At 35.1% G+C, this 21,885-nt stretch overlaps 1 long non-coding RNA gene and 1 pseudogene across 1 annotated transcript; one reads left to right on the plus strand and one right to left on the minus strand.

Annotated features, from left to right (window-relative positions):
- Nucleotides 1-4,116: 4,116 nt before the first annotated feature.
- LOC25480034 (uncharacterized) lies at nucleotides 4,117-4,845 on the minus strand. Its single transcript, XR_003008556.2, has 2 exons — nucleotides 4,685-4,845; nucleotides 4,117-4,581 (listed from the first exon to the last, which is right to left on the minus strand). It is a non-coding gene; the product is annotated as an uncharacterized lncRNA (long non-coding RNA).
- Nucleotides 4,846-5,090: 245 nt separating this feature from the next.
- Nucleotides 5,091-20,970, plus strand: LOC25496598 (putative cysteine-rich receptor-like protein kinase 23; annotated as a pseudogene).
- Nucleotides 20,971-21,885: the final 915 nt, after the last annotated feature.

Consider the following 21,885-nt stretch of genomic DNA (forward strand, 5'->3'; position numbering starts at 1 on the left):
TTTTATCTTTCAATTTCTATGTCAAATGGACATGTAATCTTAGGTAGTTTAATTTCCTTTTAATTTCTTGCAAGACCATAGCATGTAAACTAGGGCAAAGTGTAAAGGACAATGGACTCTCTATAATGATGTACACCGACACAAGCACCGACACAAGCACCGACACGCACACACGTTGTATGTTTACCACTTAGATGTATGTTTAGGAAACGCGATACTTAGAAAATGTTCATTTTTCAAAGCAAATTAATTCCATCACTCAAATCTTTCCTAATAAACCTTGGAGTCAAAACTCCATTGTATTTTTTTTTCCTTTATTTTCTTAATCAAATTCAAATGAATCTTAATTTCCACTTAGACATTTTTTCGTTAATAATTGAACCAACAATTCACTATCTTTTTCTCCCATGCCTTTACGGCCTCTTTCTCTTCTTCAAAACCATTTTCAAAAACTAAAATCAATTGAAACACATCAAAATGCTTTTTTGGAAGAGAACTACATGGAATTTTGATCCCTTAAAAGGGTATGTAGGCAAGAGGTCAAAACCTCTCCAAGTCCAATAAAATAAAATCTCAAACATTTTCTCCCTCCATTCTTAACCTAAATAAACTCCCTTTTTTTTTCAATAAATAGGCATAAAAGTAAAGTGTAGACATAAAGCTAGGAAAGCGGTTCCTATAGAATACTATAGTCGTTACGGGTGCCTAACACCTTCCCGTAACGAAAACGACCCCCGAACTTAGAGTTTCTAAGGGTTTTTCTCAATTTTACCCTTCCCAAGAAAAAATAGAGAATATCAAAGATTGAAAGGTTCAAGCCTAATTAATGACTTGATATCCCAAAATCGTGATAACAATGGTCTAGTTGTATGTAGATATACACAAGTGGATCCATTGCATATGCATAAACAGCGGAGAGGACTCATGTCCTGGAACACTAGTTGTTCACAGCGGTGATGACTTCGGTCCTGATGAATGCTTTAACCATTCAAAAGCGGTGAGGGCTTCGGTCCTGTTTGGTACCACATGCATAATTGCATATTTTAGGAGTCTTAGTGGTGTAGTCATGTCATGCATGAGTCTTTGTTGTTGGATGTAGTTGCCATATTGTTGATCATGATGTTGTTGATGAATATATACTTATACATATATTGTGATGAATTGATTTTGAAGATGATGTTGATGTTTTGTGAATTATATATTTATATTTACAAGATGAAGTGTTGATGGTTATAGGGTGTTAGATTCAATTGAAGATTTTAATATCTATATTTTATTGTTGTGAATCTCACCCCTTCTGCTTGAAAATGTTGCCCTTCCTGTGGGTAACTTGCAGGTGATCCTGAGTAGTTGGTGGTGGCTCAAGAGTCGTGTATAATCTCTTTTTCTACTTCTACCAATAAGTGCCCATTTGTATAAAATGATTATTGCGGATTTAATTGGTAAAATTTGTGCTTATGTTTTGATGCGATGTTTGTGTATGTGAATTTGATGTTAATTAAGTTGTTGATGATGAATTTACATGCTCAAGTTATGTATATATGTATACTTTTGTTTTTGCTCAAAATTGGTGAAGTATAATATTGTTGTTGATGAATTCACTTCTGATTGTTGTTGTTTTGTTATGAGATATTGCTTTTGATGATTGAAACCTTGGGTAATCTTAACCATAGAGCTTGAAGTGAACTTTTGTTGTTCTTGAGAACTTTTATGAAAAATGTGATTTTTGTAAAATAATGTTTTGGGTCATGTTTTATATGGTTTTGAGTGCCTTAACATGTATAGTAATGATTAGGCAAGTTTTTGGATCAAATTTGGGCATAGGGAAGTTAAAATTGGGATTTTAGGATGAAAAATGGAGTTTTCCCGAGAGCTATCTGTCATATATCGCCATGGCGAGTGGATTTACTCGCCGGGGCGAGTAGCTCTCTGACAGCACGTCCTGTTTCATGTTCTTTCGTCTTTTTCACACGTTTCTGTTTTGAATTGGCCTTTAGTGTAAACATGAAAGTTGTAGATAATTGTGTTAGATTTCCAGTGGCTTTGGTTTGACTTGAAAAGGAGTTTTGGTTTTTGAGATATGATGAAAATACTCCAAGGAGGTCTTAGTGAAATTTTATGAAAATTCCGCATAACTATTTCTAGGTCAACCCAAAACTTATGAATTGTCTCCAAACTTCAAAGCTTGTGTACTATGAGTTCAATTAAGGTGTTTAAGAGTATTTAACCTATGTTATGATGTTATATGATGCTGCTCATGATTGATGAATATGATACTGTTCATGATTGATGAATTATTATTTGAATGTATATGTTGATGAATATGATGTTACATGATGTTATTCATGATTGATGAATTATTATATGAATGTATATATTGATGAATATGATGTTACATGATATTTTTCAAAATTGATGAATTATGGTATTAAATGTGAAGTCGTTGTTGTTGTCGTTGCCGCTGTCGTCGTCAATGTCGTTAAAGTTGTAAGTTGTTGTTGAAGTCGTATAAGTTGTTGAAGTTGTCTAAGTTGTTGAAGCTGTCTAAGTTGTTAAATTTGTTGGTTGCTGAGTCCATGCATACTCATTAAAGTTGAGGGCTTGATGCTCTGTGAGCCTATTTGCTCTATTAAGTTGAGGCCTTGATGCCCTCTGAGCTTATTTGCTCTATACGTTGAGGGCTTGATGCCCTGTGAGCCTATTTGCTCTATATGTTGGGGGCTTGATGCCTTGTGAGCCTATTTGCTCTATAAGTTGGGGGCTTGATGCCCTGTGAGTATATTTATGCTCTATATGTTGGGGCTTGATGCCCTGGTTGGTACCACATGCATGATTAAGTTGTTGTAGTTGCATTGTCGAGTGGATGTCGTTGTTGTCGCATTGTCGTTGTTAAGTTGTCATTTATCAATGAGTTGTTAATGAAGAACTATGTGAAATATTAATATTATTAATTGTTGTTGTTTATGTTGTTATATGATGTTGTTCATTATTGATGAATTATTGTATGAATGTATATGATGTGATGAATATGATGTTATATGAAGTTGAATTCTTATATGAATGTACCTGTTGATAACTATGATGTGATATGATGTTATTAATGATTAAATGTATTACTATATGAATATATATGTTGATGAAAATGATATTATTATGCAAAGTCGATGTTGTTGTTGTTGTCGGTGTTGTCGTCGTGTTGTCAAGTTGTCGAAATAATTAATGAGTTGTTATTGAGAGATTATGTGCATTGTTGTTAATAATGATTTGAAGTTAATTGATGATGCATAGTTGGAATTATGTGAAATCTCACCCCTTCTGTTTGAATGTTGCCTCTACGTGGGTAACATGCAGAAAACCAGAATTAGCTGTTGATGTGAGTTGACTCTCTAACGCGTCGTCTTAGGGTCGCTCTGATACGTAACGGGATGGAGATCTTGACATTGTTTTCCATTTGTTACGAATATTTATGAATTATGTTGATGAACCACCTAGAATGGAATTTTAATAAGTTGTTTATGTTGAGGCCGTAGTGCCATTTTGATGAATAATGAAATGTTTTTCCGCTGCGATGTAATTTGAATTATTGATGAAAGATGTTTAAATAAATAGTAATTCTATTCTATTTATCTTTTAAAGTAGTGTGACATCCTATTTAAGTTGATTACTCTGATGATTATGTAAAAAATTTCAAGTTGGGAAAACGGGGTGTTACATGAACGGTGAGCGGCAAGGATTTGGTGCGCAACAATATGTATAGAAAATGCTTTAGTCACTTTTTTTGTCGAAATGAGCATAGCTCAGTTGGGAGGGATATGCATTGTTATATGTAGGGGCTGGGGTTCGAACCCTGGACACCCCACTTAATCACCTTGAAAAAAGTGAATTCTAGCCACTAAGCCACTCGACAAAAAAAAAAAAGTACTTTCTCTCACCAAAACCAAGAAGATTGCAACACGTTAATATCTTAATTAGGGGGATGAATGATGAATCAGTAATTCAAGAATCAATGATTCATGTTGTTTCTTTTACAATTTGGTGAAACGGCGCTTCGGCTAAACCCTAGCCGAAACTATTAGATAAAAGTTTGGTGAATAATAGATAAAAGTAGAGAAATTATTATGATAAAATGCATTTAATTTTTTTTTAGATATCATGAACGTACATATGAGGAAATCCTACCTAGGTAGGGATCTTAAGTCTTTACAATTATCTGTAAGACATAAAAGAAACATTTTATTTAAAAAACAAATAAATTGGGGGACTACACCAAAACCAAAGGAAACAAATACTATAGAAAACTGTCTCGTTAAAAACCTTAACAAGAAAATCCAATAGGATAAAACTTGGTGAAGGAAAAAAGAGTGCAGCATATACACATAAAATTAAATTTAACAGCTAGATAAACATAATTTATATTTTTAAATAAAAGTTAAAAGTTGAAATATTGTGATGTTCCCTAGTTTCAATCGTGCAATTCACGAATATGTTCCAAACAAAAACCATTAAGACACTTAAAATACATAGGTTCACCCATCTTTGGACAATCAGTGTCAGTAGCGCAAGGAAGAGTCCAGATTATTTCTACATTGTCAGATAAAGAAAAAAAAAATGTTACTAAAATATGATAAAATAGGTTGTACAAAAAAATTAGAAAAATTAAAAAATGGAGTAAAAAAATGCATACCCCCGGTTTCAGTCCTCTTGAACACCGCTTCTCCAAGAAATGGAGAAAGAAAGATAATCAAAGAATAAATAAACAGAAGAAACTGAGCCATATTTTTCATCCTTTGAATGTAGTAAAGATATTTATTTTGATCCTTTTATAGTTAAAACTTGAATGTTGTTATTGGCACTTAGAAATAGCAAAAAGCAATTTAAAAAAGAGTAATTAATTTAAAATGTGTCCGATCAAATATGTTGCGTGTGACCCTTCAACTCACTCAATATATTATATTTCATGCATTTATGATTAAACTTTTAAATTTATAAATTTATGAAGATGACTATCCGCAATTAGAAAAGGTATAATTATCCACATTAATTTGAAATAATGTTGTTACCAAAAACTAATTCGACTTATGTATAAATAATAAAAAAAACATGATAAATGAAATGTATATAAATTACATATCTTTAAAAAAAAATATGAATATAAACTCATATTAAACATCTACTATAATTAAATATTTTATGTTCTAAAGCGGTTAGAAGACCAACCACATATTGACACGTGGCCTAACTTACACCGCCATAAGATTTCGCGCCTGAAGAAACACCCCAGCTTTAAGTGCACCACACCACACACGAGTACGCCCCCGCGAGAGGATCACTCTACGCGTGTCCTATAACCAATCCTAATCACATGCCGCGAAACCCAGAGGCAGTTATTCTCAACGCGTGCCTATATAAGGGTGACCTTGCTTCTCCCTCAAGGTATGATTCACTTTTCACAACACTTTCTATACTCTTTCTCAGTTCCATTACTAACTTGAGCGTTGGAGTGCTAACGTGTCTGCATTCGTTCCACCACAAAGACTCATCACCCCCATACCAGAAACTGTCATCGTCACACCGGAGCACTTTCCGCCATCATTTCCACTCATCCATCTTCAGTGGACATATCATTTGGCACAAGGAGGAGGTAATCTTTTGCTAACCTCCACGGTCTAACAATCCTCCACCGTAATTGTTTCCTGTTACCCGCTCCTCCGCCATAACCATTATCCGTTACACGTTCCTCCACTACAACGGTTGACAATTACTGCACCATTATCTGAAGTAATGGATGGAACTCGTAGGAGAGCCACCATTAGTAGCTCCTTCACCGAGCAAGAATCACGTCCTGAAGGGTTCCAATTCTCGAACCGGTGAATCCTGAAGGAAGTTGTAACACCCTATTTTCCGTCGATAATTTTAAATAAAAATAATATATAAAATAACAAGGATGTTACACATCTCAACTTTATTCATAATAGATCTTAAACAATGTCATTAAGTAATGTAACATAGAGAAATAAAATATTCAAAGGTCACAATAATTAAACCCATGTTGGTTTTTCAATGTTTCAAAAATAAGTAAACAACAATATTCCCATAATAAAATTCAGAATGAAATAAAGGTTCAATCGTCGTCCCCAACCCTAGTGTTACCGGAGTAATTAAATAAAGGACTACAAATTTATTAATACAATATTCTCGTAGCGACTACATTTTATTCTCAGCTAATAAATAAAGGACTAATGGGACACATCTTCCTTGTCCACCTTCTAAACGTCCCACGGCTACTCCTCGTTAACTTGAGTGTCTGTACTCAAAGTACAACCACCATACATAAAACAATAAAATAAGGGGTGTAAAATACTTCTATAACATAATAATAGGGAAAAGCAGACACATTAAATAATATCGAAGGAATAAAATCACCATCATCACTTCATTCTCAACAATTACTATATATATTCTCTTCAATTCACATATCGCACCATCTTATCATTTTCACACTTAGAACCTCAAGTATAAACATCAGACTCTCCTAAGGACCTACATGATCATGGTACCACTCCTACCGACCATTTTTCCAGAGTTATGTTACTGGACTTTCTTCATCACAGTTTTGCCAGACGTATGTTACTGGACTTCTCCATTAGTCTTAGACTCTAAATGAAAGCATAGAAATAAATTCGACAAGTGACACACTTATACACATATTCAGATAATTCACACGTTAATACAAATCTCCTCCTAATATGCAGGACTCTAATGCAAGCACACAAATCATCTTCACTCACATCATCATTATATTTTATATGTTATCGACTCTCTTTCACATAAAAACATCTAGCATCATTACGCTCCTCATCATCATATTCCGCATCTATACATCTTCGTTATTAACATCTTAGGAGTGTGTCTATATATATATATATATATATATATATATATATCCCATCTTCATCCTCAACATTATTAATAACCATGATTTACACATCTATACCTCCCTAGATTTCTCATCCTACTGTTTAACTACATCACCTTTTAGGCTCATTATTATTTTTGGGAGGATTAATTCTAATCAAGTTTAAACCCATACTCTCATTTAGTTTTATAGTTTAGGAACCTTACCCTTCTCGTTAACAATGTTCTTAAACTCACTATTATTGTCTAGGACTGTTTTAAGGCTCATTGAAAAGATTATGCTGAAGTTCCATGAAAAAGGCAGCATGACTCAGGTACAATAATTTGATCATAAATCAGGTGTAGAAGTCTAAAATGAGCCAAACTAAAACAAAAATAAAGCAAACATGCATATCTACATTTTTCATGAAGAGACATAAATCCAATTCGATACAGATAAGGGTGGAAAGAATTGTTTTCCTGAACCTAGGCAGATTGCATGACGGTGCTGACCCCTGTGTAGTATTTTGATCATAACGTACGTTGTGGATGTATGAAGGAGGTGAGACCAAAGCCAATGGAACGCTAACACGCATACCTACAACTTTCATGTTTACACCGAAACTCAATTCAAAACGGAAAATGGTTAAAAAAAAACAGTTTTTATTTGTTGTTAAGTTGGGCTAACAAAATGGGGGGCCGAATTTCCAAAATGAGTTTTCTTCCAATTAATAATTTTTAACACACTTATCTCAATCCAATTACACTCCAACTGTCCCTAATTTTCACTATAGGTTTGCCCTACGGTTTGGGCATTAATTTCCTCTTAACCTATCCTATTTTACACTCGTTCAGGTTCATGTTCTTAACCCTAACCTCTAAACTAGGTACCCTTAATATTACTCTTTCAACAACAATTTTACACTCATTCATCATAATTTTTAGTGGAACTCTTCCTCATAACAATAATCATAACTTAAGAATTAATTAAACCCACCAACGTCTTCATCACCATCATAACCACACGCATACATTAACCTCCTTTAAAGCCCCACAACAGAATAGTAAACCCAAGAGATGAAGAGATTCTCCCCCTTACCTCGAATTTGTTGGTTGAAACCTTCAGTTTGGCTTTCTTACAACTAGGGTTCCGTTTTCTTCTCTGCTTCTCTCTTTTCTCCTTTCACGTCAGCCAAAAAGAAAACTCACCAATCTATTTCCTAATGTTCTATATATATTCGGGACAACACTCGTCATAAACTCTTCTAGTGTTGATTACTATTCTTCTACTCTTCCCCTCCCCCACTTATTTTAATATTAATTTTTGCACACCTGTCAATCTTTATCTTTTTTTATTTTTTTTTAATTTCTCATCACGACTCACAACATAAATTACACGACAACAACAATAATATCAATCCATTCACTAACTCACTACACTTAACATAATAATATTAAACATAAATTAAAGTGGGGTGTTACATAAGCGACAACAACACAATCCTCGACGCTTCTCCCTCCACATCCTCCGTGCAGGATGGTGTTCCTCTACCTCCACCGCTTCTTCCAGTTCATCCTCCGCAGGAGACGAACAAAATCTTGACGAATCTAGAGAACTTCCCCAACAACAAATAATAGACTCGAAGGCATAGAAAAGAAATAGGAGAAGATTCCAATGAAAATTGATACGAAGAGCGAGAGCGCTACCTGTGTTCCAAAGATTCCCCAAAAAACTTGAATCGAGAAGGCTGCAGATGCTCCCGCAGCTATATTCACCGTGGTGAATTGCTGTGAGGATTTGGTAAGTGTACCAAATTGTTAACCAAGTAATAAAGTGATAAGTAGAGTATGGTATAAAAATTAAGGGTTTAGAAAGCTTGCAATTTTTATCTGTTTGCAACAGAGCAAGTTTACGTATTTTTAGTTGCAGAAAAGTAAGCAGTAGTAAGGATTCTTCGAATCCCCTCTGTTTATATTGTTGGATATTAAGTTGGGGAAAAGTAAACTTAAAAGTAATGTCACGTTTATTTATCTTCAGTAGACTGTACAAGTTATAAGGCCGTTGGGACGTTTCTAACCTAGTCGGTCGTCAAGTTGCACCTTCTGATTGCTTGGTGATCCTAACGTGCGGGGTCTTATTATCCCAGTTGATTATAAGTCTATCCCTTCGATGGGTAATTGGACCCGCTGATCGCACAGTGATTCTTACGTGCGGGGTCTTGTTATTTCAAAGGTAATTGAAACATAAAATTAAATTGGCATTCTTGTTTTTCCGAAGGCAATGAAGGACAAGGTTCCATTATTTCAGCCCATCTATAAATCTTAGGAAACTCATAGCACACCCTCTCTCCCTCTTAGTAGTTCTACAAACGAGAAGCCTTATCTCGTCTACCTTACCAAGGGTTTTATGAGAATGGTTCTATACGACTTATTTCCTTCAAGCAGGTACTTGTTTCCTTAATTATTAACCGGTTACATCCTAGGTTCAGGAGAGTTACTACTTAGTCTTAGTAATGTCAGCTCCTAAGTACTTACCACTAGGGTCAACTCTCTTTCAGCATCTTTCGCTAATTACAAATTAATTACTTCCTAAACAGATAGTAGTTAGTATAAGGATATAAATATCAAGATATCAACATCCAGATAGTAATAACAATATTAGGCTCTGTCACAACCTAAGTATCTAATCTAGGGTTGCACCGATTACAGAAATAAACTAAGGAATAGAGGTTCATCTTAGAACTCTAACCTAAAAAGAATTAGTTACACATGGTAACTAAAAAAAAATTACTAAAGTTAAAAACATACCCTAGAAAATCAAGGAGAAGATAAAACTCTCCTGAAGCTCCAATGTTTTCTTCCTCTTGAACTGCCATGGTTCTGAACGAGAAATTCGGAATGAGGAAGGCTGGTATTTATAGTGGAGATTTCTATCTGGTTTGAGCTTAAAATGCGGGCGAAACACACAAAAATGCATAAAATTACGTCTGTTCCCCTTGCATTTTCAAATGCTCGGGGCGCATAACCTATGCCCAATTGGGGGCATGAGACACAACATTCAAAGCATTTTCATCATTGCCCAACATTAACACCCAACATAAATAAACCACGTCGGAAAAACTATCAGAGTAACTGTTACATTAGTGGGCCAGGTGTATAAAAAGTAACTTTCACATTTTCCACTAACAGAGCTATCAAAGGCAAAGTGTCCAGAATCTGGAGTTCAAACTCTGATGACCTTCAAAGGCTGGATTTCTTCAGAGTCTGAATGAAGAGAATCTGATAGACCTTTGCTTCTGAAATTCTTCAGATTCTGAACTCCTATTTAGAATCAAGCAATAATCAGAGACATGATGCATGTTCAAAGTTTTCCTAATAAAATCAAATCTTTTAATAGTTAAAGGTTTTGTGAATATATCAGCCCATTGATGTTCAATATCAATGAATTGTATATCCAAAGCATCTTTTTCAACATAATCTCTTATAAAATGGAGTTTAATCTCAATATGCTCTGCTATAGAATGTAAAATTAGATTCTTTGACAAACAAATAGCAACAATATGATCATAATAAATGGGACTATTGTTTTGAGTAATATGATAATCTTCTAACTGATGTTTCATCCAGAGTAGTTGTGTACAACAACTTGCAGCTGAGATGTATTATGCTTCTGCTATTGACAATGCAATAGTTGACTGTCTTTTGCTAGCCCAGGATATCAGATTTTCACCAAGAAACTGACAGTTTCCACTGGTTGATTTTCTTCTAATGCTATCACCAGTATAATCATCATCACAGAATCCAACCAACTTATAATCTAAGAATTTGTTATAAAGAAGTCCAAGATTAGTTGTTCCTTCCAAATATCTAAAGATTCTCTTAACAAGTGTTACATTAGATTCTTTAGAATATGATTGAAACGTTGCACACAAGCATACAATAAATAAAATATTAGGTGTAGATGTAGTTAGGAATAACAATGAACCTATTATACCTCTACACAACTTCTGATCTACCTTAGCTCATGTATCTTATTTGCTTAAGGTGCAGGTTGGATGTATTGAAGTGTTCATCTCTTTACAATCATCAAGCTTGAACTTCTTCAGAAGCTCCTTTGTGTATTTAGATTGATGAACATACACTCCATCTTTCGATTGGTTGATTGTATACCAAGAAAGAACTTCAATTCACCAATCATACGAATTTGCAAAGAGATTCATTAGTAGAACCAAATATTATATCATCGACATAAATAGGCAAGATTAAGATATCTTAAAATTCCGGCACGTTACCTTACAGATGTTCTTAAGATGTTCCAACACCATACACAAATTACGAATGTTGAATGTAATGTTTAGAACATCATGCTAACAAATATAAATAAAATGATGCAAGCGTAAAAGATCTAACGCCCTCTTTAATTATTTGAGTATTTTATTGAGTTTAGAGTATATATATGCGATTTACATGATTTATGTGATTTATATGATTTATGTGATGTGTGTTATTTTATTAAGTGTTCTTATTTTATTATTTAATAGAATAAGATTTGAAAATAAAATAAATATTGAGATGATGGGTTGTTTTGAGAATTTAGAGAGTTTTGTGGGAAAAGAGGAAATAAGATAAAATAGACGGGAAGAGATAAATAGTAGAAAACTAGGTTTAGAAATGTTTTCACGTAGAATCAGTTTTTGGAGAAAAGGGAGAACAAGAGAAGAGAAGAACCAAGAGAGGCTGCCCGATCGATTTATTAAGGTAAGGGTGGGACTAACATTCAATCTTCTTAAGCATATTATTCTTATAATTAGATTTAACATGTTGTAGGTTTAGTTTTGAGAATTTGGAATTAGGGTTAAAAGTGGTGAATTGATGATTAGATGATGAAAAACTGTTGAATTGATGTAGAAAAAGTGTACAGACCTTAGATAATCCATAAGGTGATGTTTAGAATCAGTTTTAAGGTTAGAACCATGTGATTAGGTGCATTTTCGTGAAAATCTGCATTCTGCCCGAGCTGACATTCATCGCTCGCCTAGCGAGCGATTCCCCATCGCCTCGCGAGTTACACTTTGTAGCTCGCCATAGCGAGCAGATTACTCGCCATAACGAGTTGACCAGTGAGGAAAACCTGATATTGAGAAATAACTCCTTTAGTTGAGTTTTAGATGGTTTTGGATGTCCTAACATGTATAAGAATGATTAGGCAAGTTTTTAGATTGAAATTGACCAGAGAGAAGATAAAAATGGGATTTTTGGGTGAAAAATGTCAAGTTCCAGAGAGCACCCATTTCCTAGCTCGCCAAGGCGAGCAGCCTTTTTCTGAACTCGCCATAGCGAGTAGAGTGGCTCGCCTCGCGATCTGCATAGGGACAGACTACCTTATTTAGGGTTCTTGCGATTCTTGTCGCACGATATGTTATGAGTTGATCCTTGGGGTAGGAATGAAGGTTGGTTATAATACTGTTGTTATTTAGAGAGTCTAATACAAGATGATTTGATGTTGTTAGTAATGTGATAAAATTGTATTTGCATTATGTGGATTATATATGATGTTTAAGTTGTTGTTGATTATCATTTGATATTGTTATATCTTGAGATGTTTACGTGCTGCCTACGTTGCTGTTAAAATATTAATCAAGCTGCATGTGTTGGTCTAAGATGTAAGATGTTGTTCCAAAATGTTGGAGTCATATAAGATGTCGATGTTGTCTAAGTTATAAGATGTTGAGTCCATGCATACTGATTTAAGTTGAGGGCTTGATGCCCTGTGAGCTTTTGCTCTATACGTTGAGGGCTTAATGCCCTGTGAGCTTTTGCTCTTTATGTTGAGGGCTTGATGCCCTATGAGTGTATTTATGCTCTTATGTTGAGGGCTTGATGCCCTGGTTGGTACCACATGCATGATTAAGAAGATGAAGTTTTATAGTCAAGTCGAAGTTGCATTGTCGAGTCAAGTTGATAAGTTATTATCCATGAGTTGTTAAGTTGATATATTTTTAATGAAGTGCTTGATGAAGAATTATTATTCTCTAGACAACAACACTTATATGGGTGTTCCAACATTCTTTACCATATTGGAAAGCGAAAAATTAAATTCCCATCAGCAAGGGAAAAATAAATTTCCCATACATACATGCAACTGTCATCTAGATGTTTCAATATCCTATACCCCATCCTGTCGAACAACTTAAGCACTTCCAAGCACACTTCATAGTATTACTCCCCCTCAATATAACAACCTAAGAGTGAATACTAACATAGATAAATACTACTCCCCCTTAACACATGCATGCTTACTTAAAAAAGGAAGACTTCAAAAAACATATTATTGGAAAACTTCAAGGGCAGATTAAAAGAAGACAGATGCGATGTTTCAACATCATCAACATAAGTGTTAGCCTGTAAATTTAACAGGCTCATTTAATATGGTCAAAATTTGTATGACCTTTTTTACTTTGCAGGAATCGAAGTGCTTTCTCATTGCAATTGAAGAATCTCGACGAAACATCAAGACAAAGACGCATAGTCAAAGTTTCAACGAAGCAAGGGTGAAAGAGTATTCTCGCGTTGAAGTAAAAAAAAAGGGCAGTAAAGCACGATTTCAAGAAATGAAACGGTTTCCAAGTAATGGAGACGTGCGACAGGAAATTGTCCAATATGGAGAAAGTGATGATCATGGAGTTAGTGGTTCGCCATCTAGGTTTTAGTATAAATAAGAGTTTCCAAGCCTTTTTATTTTAATGCATTGCATTTTACCTTTTTCTTTGAGTTTACGTGCTTAAACTTACTTTTATTTGCTTTGTCTTTAGATTTTAATTGCAACCTCAAACCTGTCGAGAGTTAATGCCTTTTGCTATCAAACTCGTCCTACTCTCTAAGCAATCTGAGTGAATTTCGTGGCCTTTTTTAAAATCTTTTTTCCTATAAAAACCTTTGCACAACGGTCTTGAGATTTCTAGTTCAATCCCGCTTGTAATAATCCAAACTAGCCCCTGTTTGCCAAAATCACAGGTAAACAAATTGGCACGCCCAGTGGGACATAGTTTGTGCAAATGATTTTCAAAAACAAATTTCAAAATCAAAAATCTTTTTCAAAAATTCATATCTTTGAAGAGATCCATTTTTAGAATATTGGTACTATAAAAACCATTTGTTACTAAAAACACCAATATTGTTTGTGTATGCATTTGAGAAGTGGTAAATCTATGGCTTGTGCTAGTTCATCATCTTCACAAGCACAACCTTTACAAGCGACCTCTCCTTTGGGAGATTTAAATGTGTCAACCCACTATGGGGGCAACCATGGCTATGCCAGGCTCGACGGAAATGGGAGTAACCGCTCCTTCAACCGTTTCTACGTTCACTCAAATGACACGACTAGAAATGGGAACCGTTATACCCCCATTCACTACTGGTGTTCCTTCGACTACCATCATGCCAAATTCTAGTGCTCCTTCAAATAGGCCTAGACTAGATGATCGAAATGTAAATATACAAAACATTTCGATGGAACAACTGTATGGTATGCCAACTTCAATGATGGAAAATGTATATAATAGTGCTTCCGTTTTTGCAGACCAAGCAAATCCGTTCACTATGCACAATGTACATAGTCCCTCAAGTTCTAGTATTTTTTGTCGGAATACTCTACCACCATTGACAACAGTAACCATGAAATGGTTAACTTGTTAACACAACAAATTGGTACAGTGTTTAATCCTTTGATAAGGGAGACAAACCGGAGTTACCAAGCCTTAACCACACAAATGGTGAGAATAGCAGATTTCCTTGCAACCCCCCAATCGGTTTACCAACCGGTTACACAAATACAAAATCAACAACCGTTGCGATTACTTGAACCAATGGTTCAGAGGCAACAACATGTGCCTCAGCCCTAACCGGTAGAACCAGTAATACAAGGTCAACCTGAAGTGATCTTGGTAGATAGAAATGATAATGCTGATGAAGTTGTTAGGAATGTCCAACAACAAAACATAGGAGTGCATAACAATATAGGCAATTTGGTCGAAAATATAATGGCTCAAAATGGTTTAAATATTGGCCTGCATAGGCCAAACATTGTTTCTCCGTGTCAGAATTGGTGCTACAATCTGAACTTCCTAGGGGTTATAAAATTCCTAAGTTCACTAAATTTGAAGGGGATACTAGTGAGTCCACTGTCGAACATATCGCAAGATATTTGACGGAGGCAGGAGACCTAGCAAATGATGAGAATTTGAGGTTGAAATTCTACCCCAATTCTCTAACAAAGAATACCTTCACATGGTTTACTACTCTTGCACCGCATTAGATCCAACTTTGGAATGATTTGGAACGGTTGTTTCATGAGCAACTCTACATGGGCCAATCTAAAATAAGTCTAATAGAATTGGCGAGTGTCAAGAGGAATTCCACTGAATCCATTGATGATTATCTCAATAGATTTAGATTGTTAAAGGAAATATGTTTCAGGTAAATGCCTGAACATGAGTTAGTCGAAATGGCCGCCGGTAGCCTAGATTATTCCGTTCGGAAGAGATTAGACACTCAACACTTGAGAGATATGGCCCAATTGGTCGATAGAGTTCGACATGTCGAAAGACTAAAGGCTGAAAATGCCAGAACTCATAAACATTTCAGAGAAATGGTTGCTTATATTGCATCAGACGAAAGCAACCAAGAATTCGACATAGCTTTTGGCGATGTCGAAATAAAGGAGGTTGATATTGATGAGTTAAAACCAGGGCCCTCTTATACGTCTAAATAGTTAAGGCCCTCCGATGGGAATAATCCTATCGAAACAAAGCAATGAAAGATATGTCCCCAAGACATATACATTCGACGTAAGAAAATGGGACAAGATTTATGATCTTTTAGTTGTTGATGGTCAAGTGGTAGCACCTAAGGATGTAAAAATCCCACAACTAGAACAACGCCAGAAAATAAGTTTTTGTAAGTATCATAAATTCTTGGGACATAACACCTCTCGATGTTCCTTTTCCAGGGATTAGCTTCAGAAGGCTCTTAATGAAGGCAGATTGAAGTTTGGAAACAAGCCAAAGCCTCAAATGCAAGTAGACTCTGATTCTCTGAAGGAGGCGAGCATGATGTACACTGACATTGCAGGTAGCAATATGGTTGAAGCAATCATTGATGTTTTTGGAGACTTATCTGTCGAAGCAGAAGTAGAAGCGGAAGCTGATGTTGCATAGTGTCAAATGGTGGACATCACTAAAGATGCAAAACACGTTGAAGAGATTGCTCCAGAACCTTAGTTCGACGAGAAGATAAAAACGACATATCCTACAGCTGAAGAAGAGTTGATTGATTTCCTCAATCGATGCAAGCTAAAGAATTCTGAGGTAATGCTCTGTCCCAGAGGTAGTGCCGTGTTTGACAAAATGACATCGAAAGGCCTCGAAGGTTCTACCCCAAAACCTAAGAAAAGAGGGAAATGGTCTGGTGATCATAGACCTTAGTTTTCCTTTACAAAGAGTTATATTCCTTTCATCAATAACTCTTCGACCACAAATTATGTCAATAAAATTGTTCAAGGAAAAGCTTGTTCCTTATGCACCGAATAAAAAATGGGTTCAATTGACCCAAAATAATGTACAAAATGGGAAGAACAATGTGGTAAAAGGAAACACCAATGTTGTGGATAAAAACAAAAATGTGTACTTCATTTGAGTCAAAGAAGTTTGCTTATAGCAACAATTACAAGGGAAAGAATCACATGACAAGAACTCAATGGAGAAGGTACCGGAGATCTAAGAAAGGCGATCCCATAAACCTTGAAAACCAAACTCTCGACGCAAAGCCTAGTTTGGAAAATGCGGATTCCCTAGCCGTAGGGAATGACGAGGATGGTCATCACATCTAAGCAAGATGCTTAGAACATAATCACGATTGTTTAGCCTGAAATGTGAGATCAAGAAGGCCATAGTAAATGACGTGTATTAGGAGATGGTTAGGGGACCATTAATGAAGGTACTATCGAAACACTTAAGCTTAGGCTTAAGAAAATTTTGGCCAATTGGCCATATATTTGATTGTATCTTTGATAAGGAATTGATGTGATTCCTTAGTTGAAAATCAAATGGTGAAATTTGGCATTAGTTGCCTTAAAGATTCAAAAGTTTAAGGAAGAAAACCATAAGTAGTGGGTAAAAACCAAAATAGATATAATTCTTGTTCACAACCTATATGGCAAATTTGTCGATATCAGAATTTGGGGGCAAGCAATTATGTTTATTAAAGTTTACTTACAACTTTGGTTTGTAAATAATTCCTATCTTAAATAATTGAGGTTCTTTACCAATTTACGAATCGTCAAAGGAAATTGATTTCTTTGATAAGTATGTCGAAATAAAGGCATGTATTAAGGATACAAGCCTAATTGTGTGAAATAAGAGCATGAAACATAAACTTTCGACAAAAAAGGAAAACACTCAGCTTCGAGATTAAATATAAAAAAAATACTAAGGACATTTTTCAAACCATTACAAAGAAATTGGACATTGTTATGTCTCAACACAATGCATAACAACACCAATTGAAATCAAAGGTTGCAAACGGAAACCTAGAAAGGCTAAATGACCTAATTGTCGAAGGTTAGCTTTCAGCTTCTCATAAAGGGATTCGCAAATCTTCGGTTTCAAATCCAGAAACTCTTCTTCCATGACTAAGGATTCTATAAGCTTCCCAAGTGTGACAAGCCTCTCATGGTGTTCAATAGCTTCAGAAGCCTTCGACTGAATCATACCACCTTCTTCATGAGGTGGTAAGTTGAAAGACAGAGCTTCAAGTTTGGTGGTAATGTACGTCAAGGTGATGTTGGCAGAGCTCCCTTCGCTCTTTGAGTTCCTCAACAAGGTGTTGTTTATCAAAGAGTAGTTGAGAAATTTGTTCTAGAAGAGGAGCAAATTCAACTAGAAAATTAAGCAAGAAGTGAAGCATTGGCAGCAGACTCTAGAGAGTTGAGAAGATTTTTGACCAGGATAATTAAAGATGAGGAATGTTGTGTGTCTTCCTACAACACTTGGAATAGATCAACATCCAAAATCTTATCTTTAATTTTTTTGAGGAGATTATCCTGGGCGCTATGAAAATAGTTAGGGTTAAATATCGTTGGGTAGCCCAATGAAGGAAGAGAAGTGAGGGTTTGGCTCATTGTGATAATCTTTAATGCGGTAAGAGGATCCTCAGTTTTTGAAATTCTAGCACACTACTTTTATGTATTCCAATTGTTCCACCATTCGTACCACAGCCAATAGCACCTTCCAAACTAATCTCATGACTCTCTTCTCTTCTTTGTCATCAAAAGACGTCAGCAACACCGAATTCTACAACACCTCAGTCATTAGTATAAACCCTATCTGATTTTGTCTATGGATTGTTCATGTGCAGGGGTGACATTTACTCTCAACTTTGTCATGAATGCATAGTTAATGCAACTCAAAAACTGTCCTCAGACTCAGATTGCTCTTTCTCCAAACGAGCTATCATTTGGTATGAGGAGTGCATGGTTCAATACTCCAACTATTATTTCTTTTCCACTGTTGCAATACGTCCTGGGCTTTACATGTGGAACGCAGGCAACATATCTAACACAAAAAGCTTCATGGCTTTATTATTTTCGACAATGAATATAACTGCAGAGGAAGCAGTAGGTCCACTTACTGCTTGCAACAACAAGAAGTTTTCCACAAGTGATGCATCTGTTTCAAATTTTTAGACGCTTTACTATTTAGCTCAGTGCACGCCAGACTTGTCCCCTAATGATTGCAGAACCTGTCTCAATAGTGCTATTGAATCTCTTCCACTATGTTGTGATGGAAAGCAGGGTGGAGAGTTCCTTTTCCTAGCTGTAACATTAGGTATGAACTATTTCCTTTTTATAAATCTATTATTGCTCCTTCATCAAATGAGCTTGTTCCTCAAACAAATGATTCAAAACAAGATTCTAGATTTTCACAAGATCCAATTTATCTTTCCTATAATTGCTCAAGAAACCACAATATAATCACAAACGATAACTTCAAATTACTTCTCTCTTATCTGTCCTCCAACGCCACAAATGGCAAAAAATTCTATACTGTAAAAGTGGAAGAAATGGTGTACGGCCTCTTCATGTGTCGAGGTGACCTTCCCGTTCGTCTCTGTGGTCAATGTGTAAAAAATGCAACTGACCAAATATACTCAAAGTGTCGTTCATCTCCAAAGGGTATAGTTTGGTACAGCCACTGCTTGCTTCACTATTCTGATCGGAAGTTCTTCTCTAACGTCGAAACAAGTCCTATGTATAGCGATATAAATATCACCAAGATTCCATCACAAACCAAAACTTGTTCACTAATACATTATGGAATCAGTTAAATCAACTTGCCAATGATACAGGAGACAGTACGGTGAAAGATATAAGACTAATTCATTAAAACTAAATGATGTACAAGTACAAACCTTGTATACTCTTGGACAATGTACGCAAGATTTGTCTAGTCAGGATTGCGCTTCTTGTCTAAATGATGTGATCGTTACAGCAATTCCATGGTAAAATTTGGGTAGTGTTGGGGGAAGAATTATATATCCTAGCTGCAATCTGAGGTTTGAATTGTTCCAATTTTACATGGACGGCGACGAAGCTATACCGCCTGGAAGTCCTCCATTATCAACAACTTTTCTACCGACAATTACATTGGCAAAGGCGGGTTTGGAGAGGTTTACAAGGTGAGACCATAAGTGAAGGTTTAGTTATCTTATGCAAAAGTGTACTATCTGAAAATGAATTTCAAAAATAGGAAACATTTTTGAAAAATTTCAATACGTTGTTTTGGTATTTTCGAAAACAGCAAAGATAGGTTGACACTCTTAATGTGTACACCTTTTTATACCACTCTGCCAAATCCAAGTTAACTAAATATATGGTCTATGTGACCACTATTATTCTTGAATTTATTTGGTTAACTAAGTGAAAAAGTAGTGATCACGCAACAAAAAATATGTGGTCACACAGACCATATATTTGGTTAACTTAAATTTTTCAGCGTGGTATAAAGGGATGTACACATTAAGGGTGTCAACCTATCTTTACTCTTTTGAAAATGTGTTTTCTCTAGTTAGCTATCATTTTCACTCTATCTCAATTGAAGAGGAAAATTCATAATCAAATATATTTGACAGAAGACCGTTCCTTATGTTTTTTAGGGTATCCTTATTGATGGACGAGAAGTCGCTATAAAAAGGCTTTCAAAAAGTTCTAATTAATCTAGGTGTAGAAGAGTTCAAGAATGAAGTTTTGTTTGATAGCCAAGCTTCAACATAGAAATCTAGTTGCTTTTATTGGTTTTTGCCTTGAAGAACAAGAGAAAATACTTATTTTATAAATATGTGCCAAACAAAAGTCTTGATTTCTTTCTATTGGGTTAGACACTTTAAACTCTTCCATTTGTCAATATTTAGATTGATGCATTACATATATAACTTTTTTCTATATATGAACTATTTTGTAGATTCTCAACAACAAAAGTTGTTAACTTGGGTTGAACGCTTCAATATCATAGGAGGAATTGCTCGAGGACTTCTTTATTTGCATGAACATTCTCGACTTAAAGTTATACATCGGAATCTCAAACCTAGCAATATTCTATTAGACGAAAATATGATTCCTAAAATTTCAAATTTTGATTTGGCTCGAATTGTTGAAATAAATCAATATGAGGGAAGTACAGATAGAATTGTTGGAACATTGTAAGTTTTGAATGTTGGCCCTCTGTTATCCTTTCCCACTTTTGTTTTTTGGTACAAGTGTTTTCCCTCTTCTTCTTAATTAAATTACATTTAATTTATTTTGTAGTGGTTATATGTCTATGTAATGTTTGGACAATTTTCTGAAAAATCCGACATTTATAGTTTTGGAGTTCTGCTTTTCGAGATTATTGCTGGAAAGAAGAATAAAAGTTCGTTTACTCCACATCATGTTGCTGATGGCCTTTTGAATCATGTGAGTGCAATGATCTAGCAGTAGTGGAATTAAACTGAATCGATGATGCGTTTTGACTGCGTTGGTTTTAACTTTTTTTTTTTTTTTTTTTTTGTAATGCTGGTTTCACCTTATTACTATTCTGTGTTGTGTTTTTAAAGTGGAAAGAATTAGAGAAGGTAGATCTGCGCCCATGATCTGGAAAGTTTAAGATTTTTTTTCTTTTTTAAATATTTTTAAAGAACTTTTTTTTAATTTTTATTTAAAAAAAATCACAAATGCCATGTGTACCTAATAAAAAATAAAAAATAAATTATATAGTCAGCACGCCACGTCATCAGAAAAAGGTGACACAGCATACCACATCAGCAAAAATGCACAGTCAACATGCTTAGGGAGTATTCTAAAACAAAAAAAATCTACAAGGATGAAATGTGACAAAAAAAATTTACAAGAGGAAAATTAAAAATAACCTATATTACAGGGGGTAAAGACCTATTAACCCAAAATTCTACTGTGTAAAATTGATTTCGACAACATATGTTTAATAACATCAAAATGTGAATAAACATAAACAGGCTTTATATATTTCTAAATTTTGGTACATGAAAAATACATAGAAACAAACAAATTTTCAATAGGAGTATATTTAGTTTCAGCATCATTCAAAACTCTATTGAGGTAATGATGACAGGTCATCGTACGTTATTCTTATAATGTTTTTCAGCAAAACAGAGGAGTATTAGATCAATTTCCTATGATTTCGGGACATTTATATGTTTTCTATATTTGACTCTCTAATTCTATTCTTTCGGAAACATATAAATTTTAGAGTCTTCTTGATGCAATTCACAAAGAAATCGTGTAAATCAGAAAAGCAAGACATATCAAGATTTATGTGGCCTCTGAAGAATTTTAGAGGGAGAAATTCTAATCCCAAGTTCCAAGATATCTTACATTGAAGACAACACCTATAAGGTGATCATCCTTGTCTTGAAGTTTTGAGC

This window comes from Medicago truncatula, chromosome 6 (assembly GCF_003473485.1).
Source record: "Medicago truncatula cultivar Jemalong A17 chromosome 6, MtrunA17r5.0-ANR, whole genome shotgun sequence".
In the NCBI taxonomy this organism is placed as follows: Eukaryota; Viridiplantae; Streptophyta; class Magnoliopsida; order Fabales; family Fabaceae; genus Medicago; species Medicago truncatula.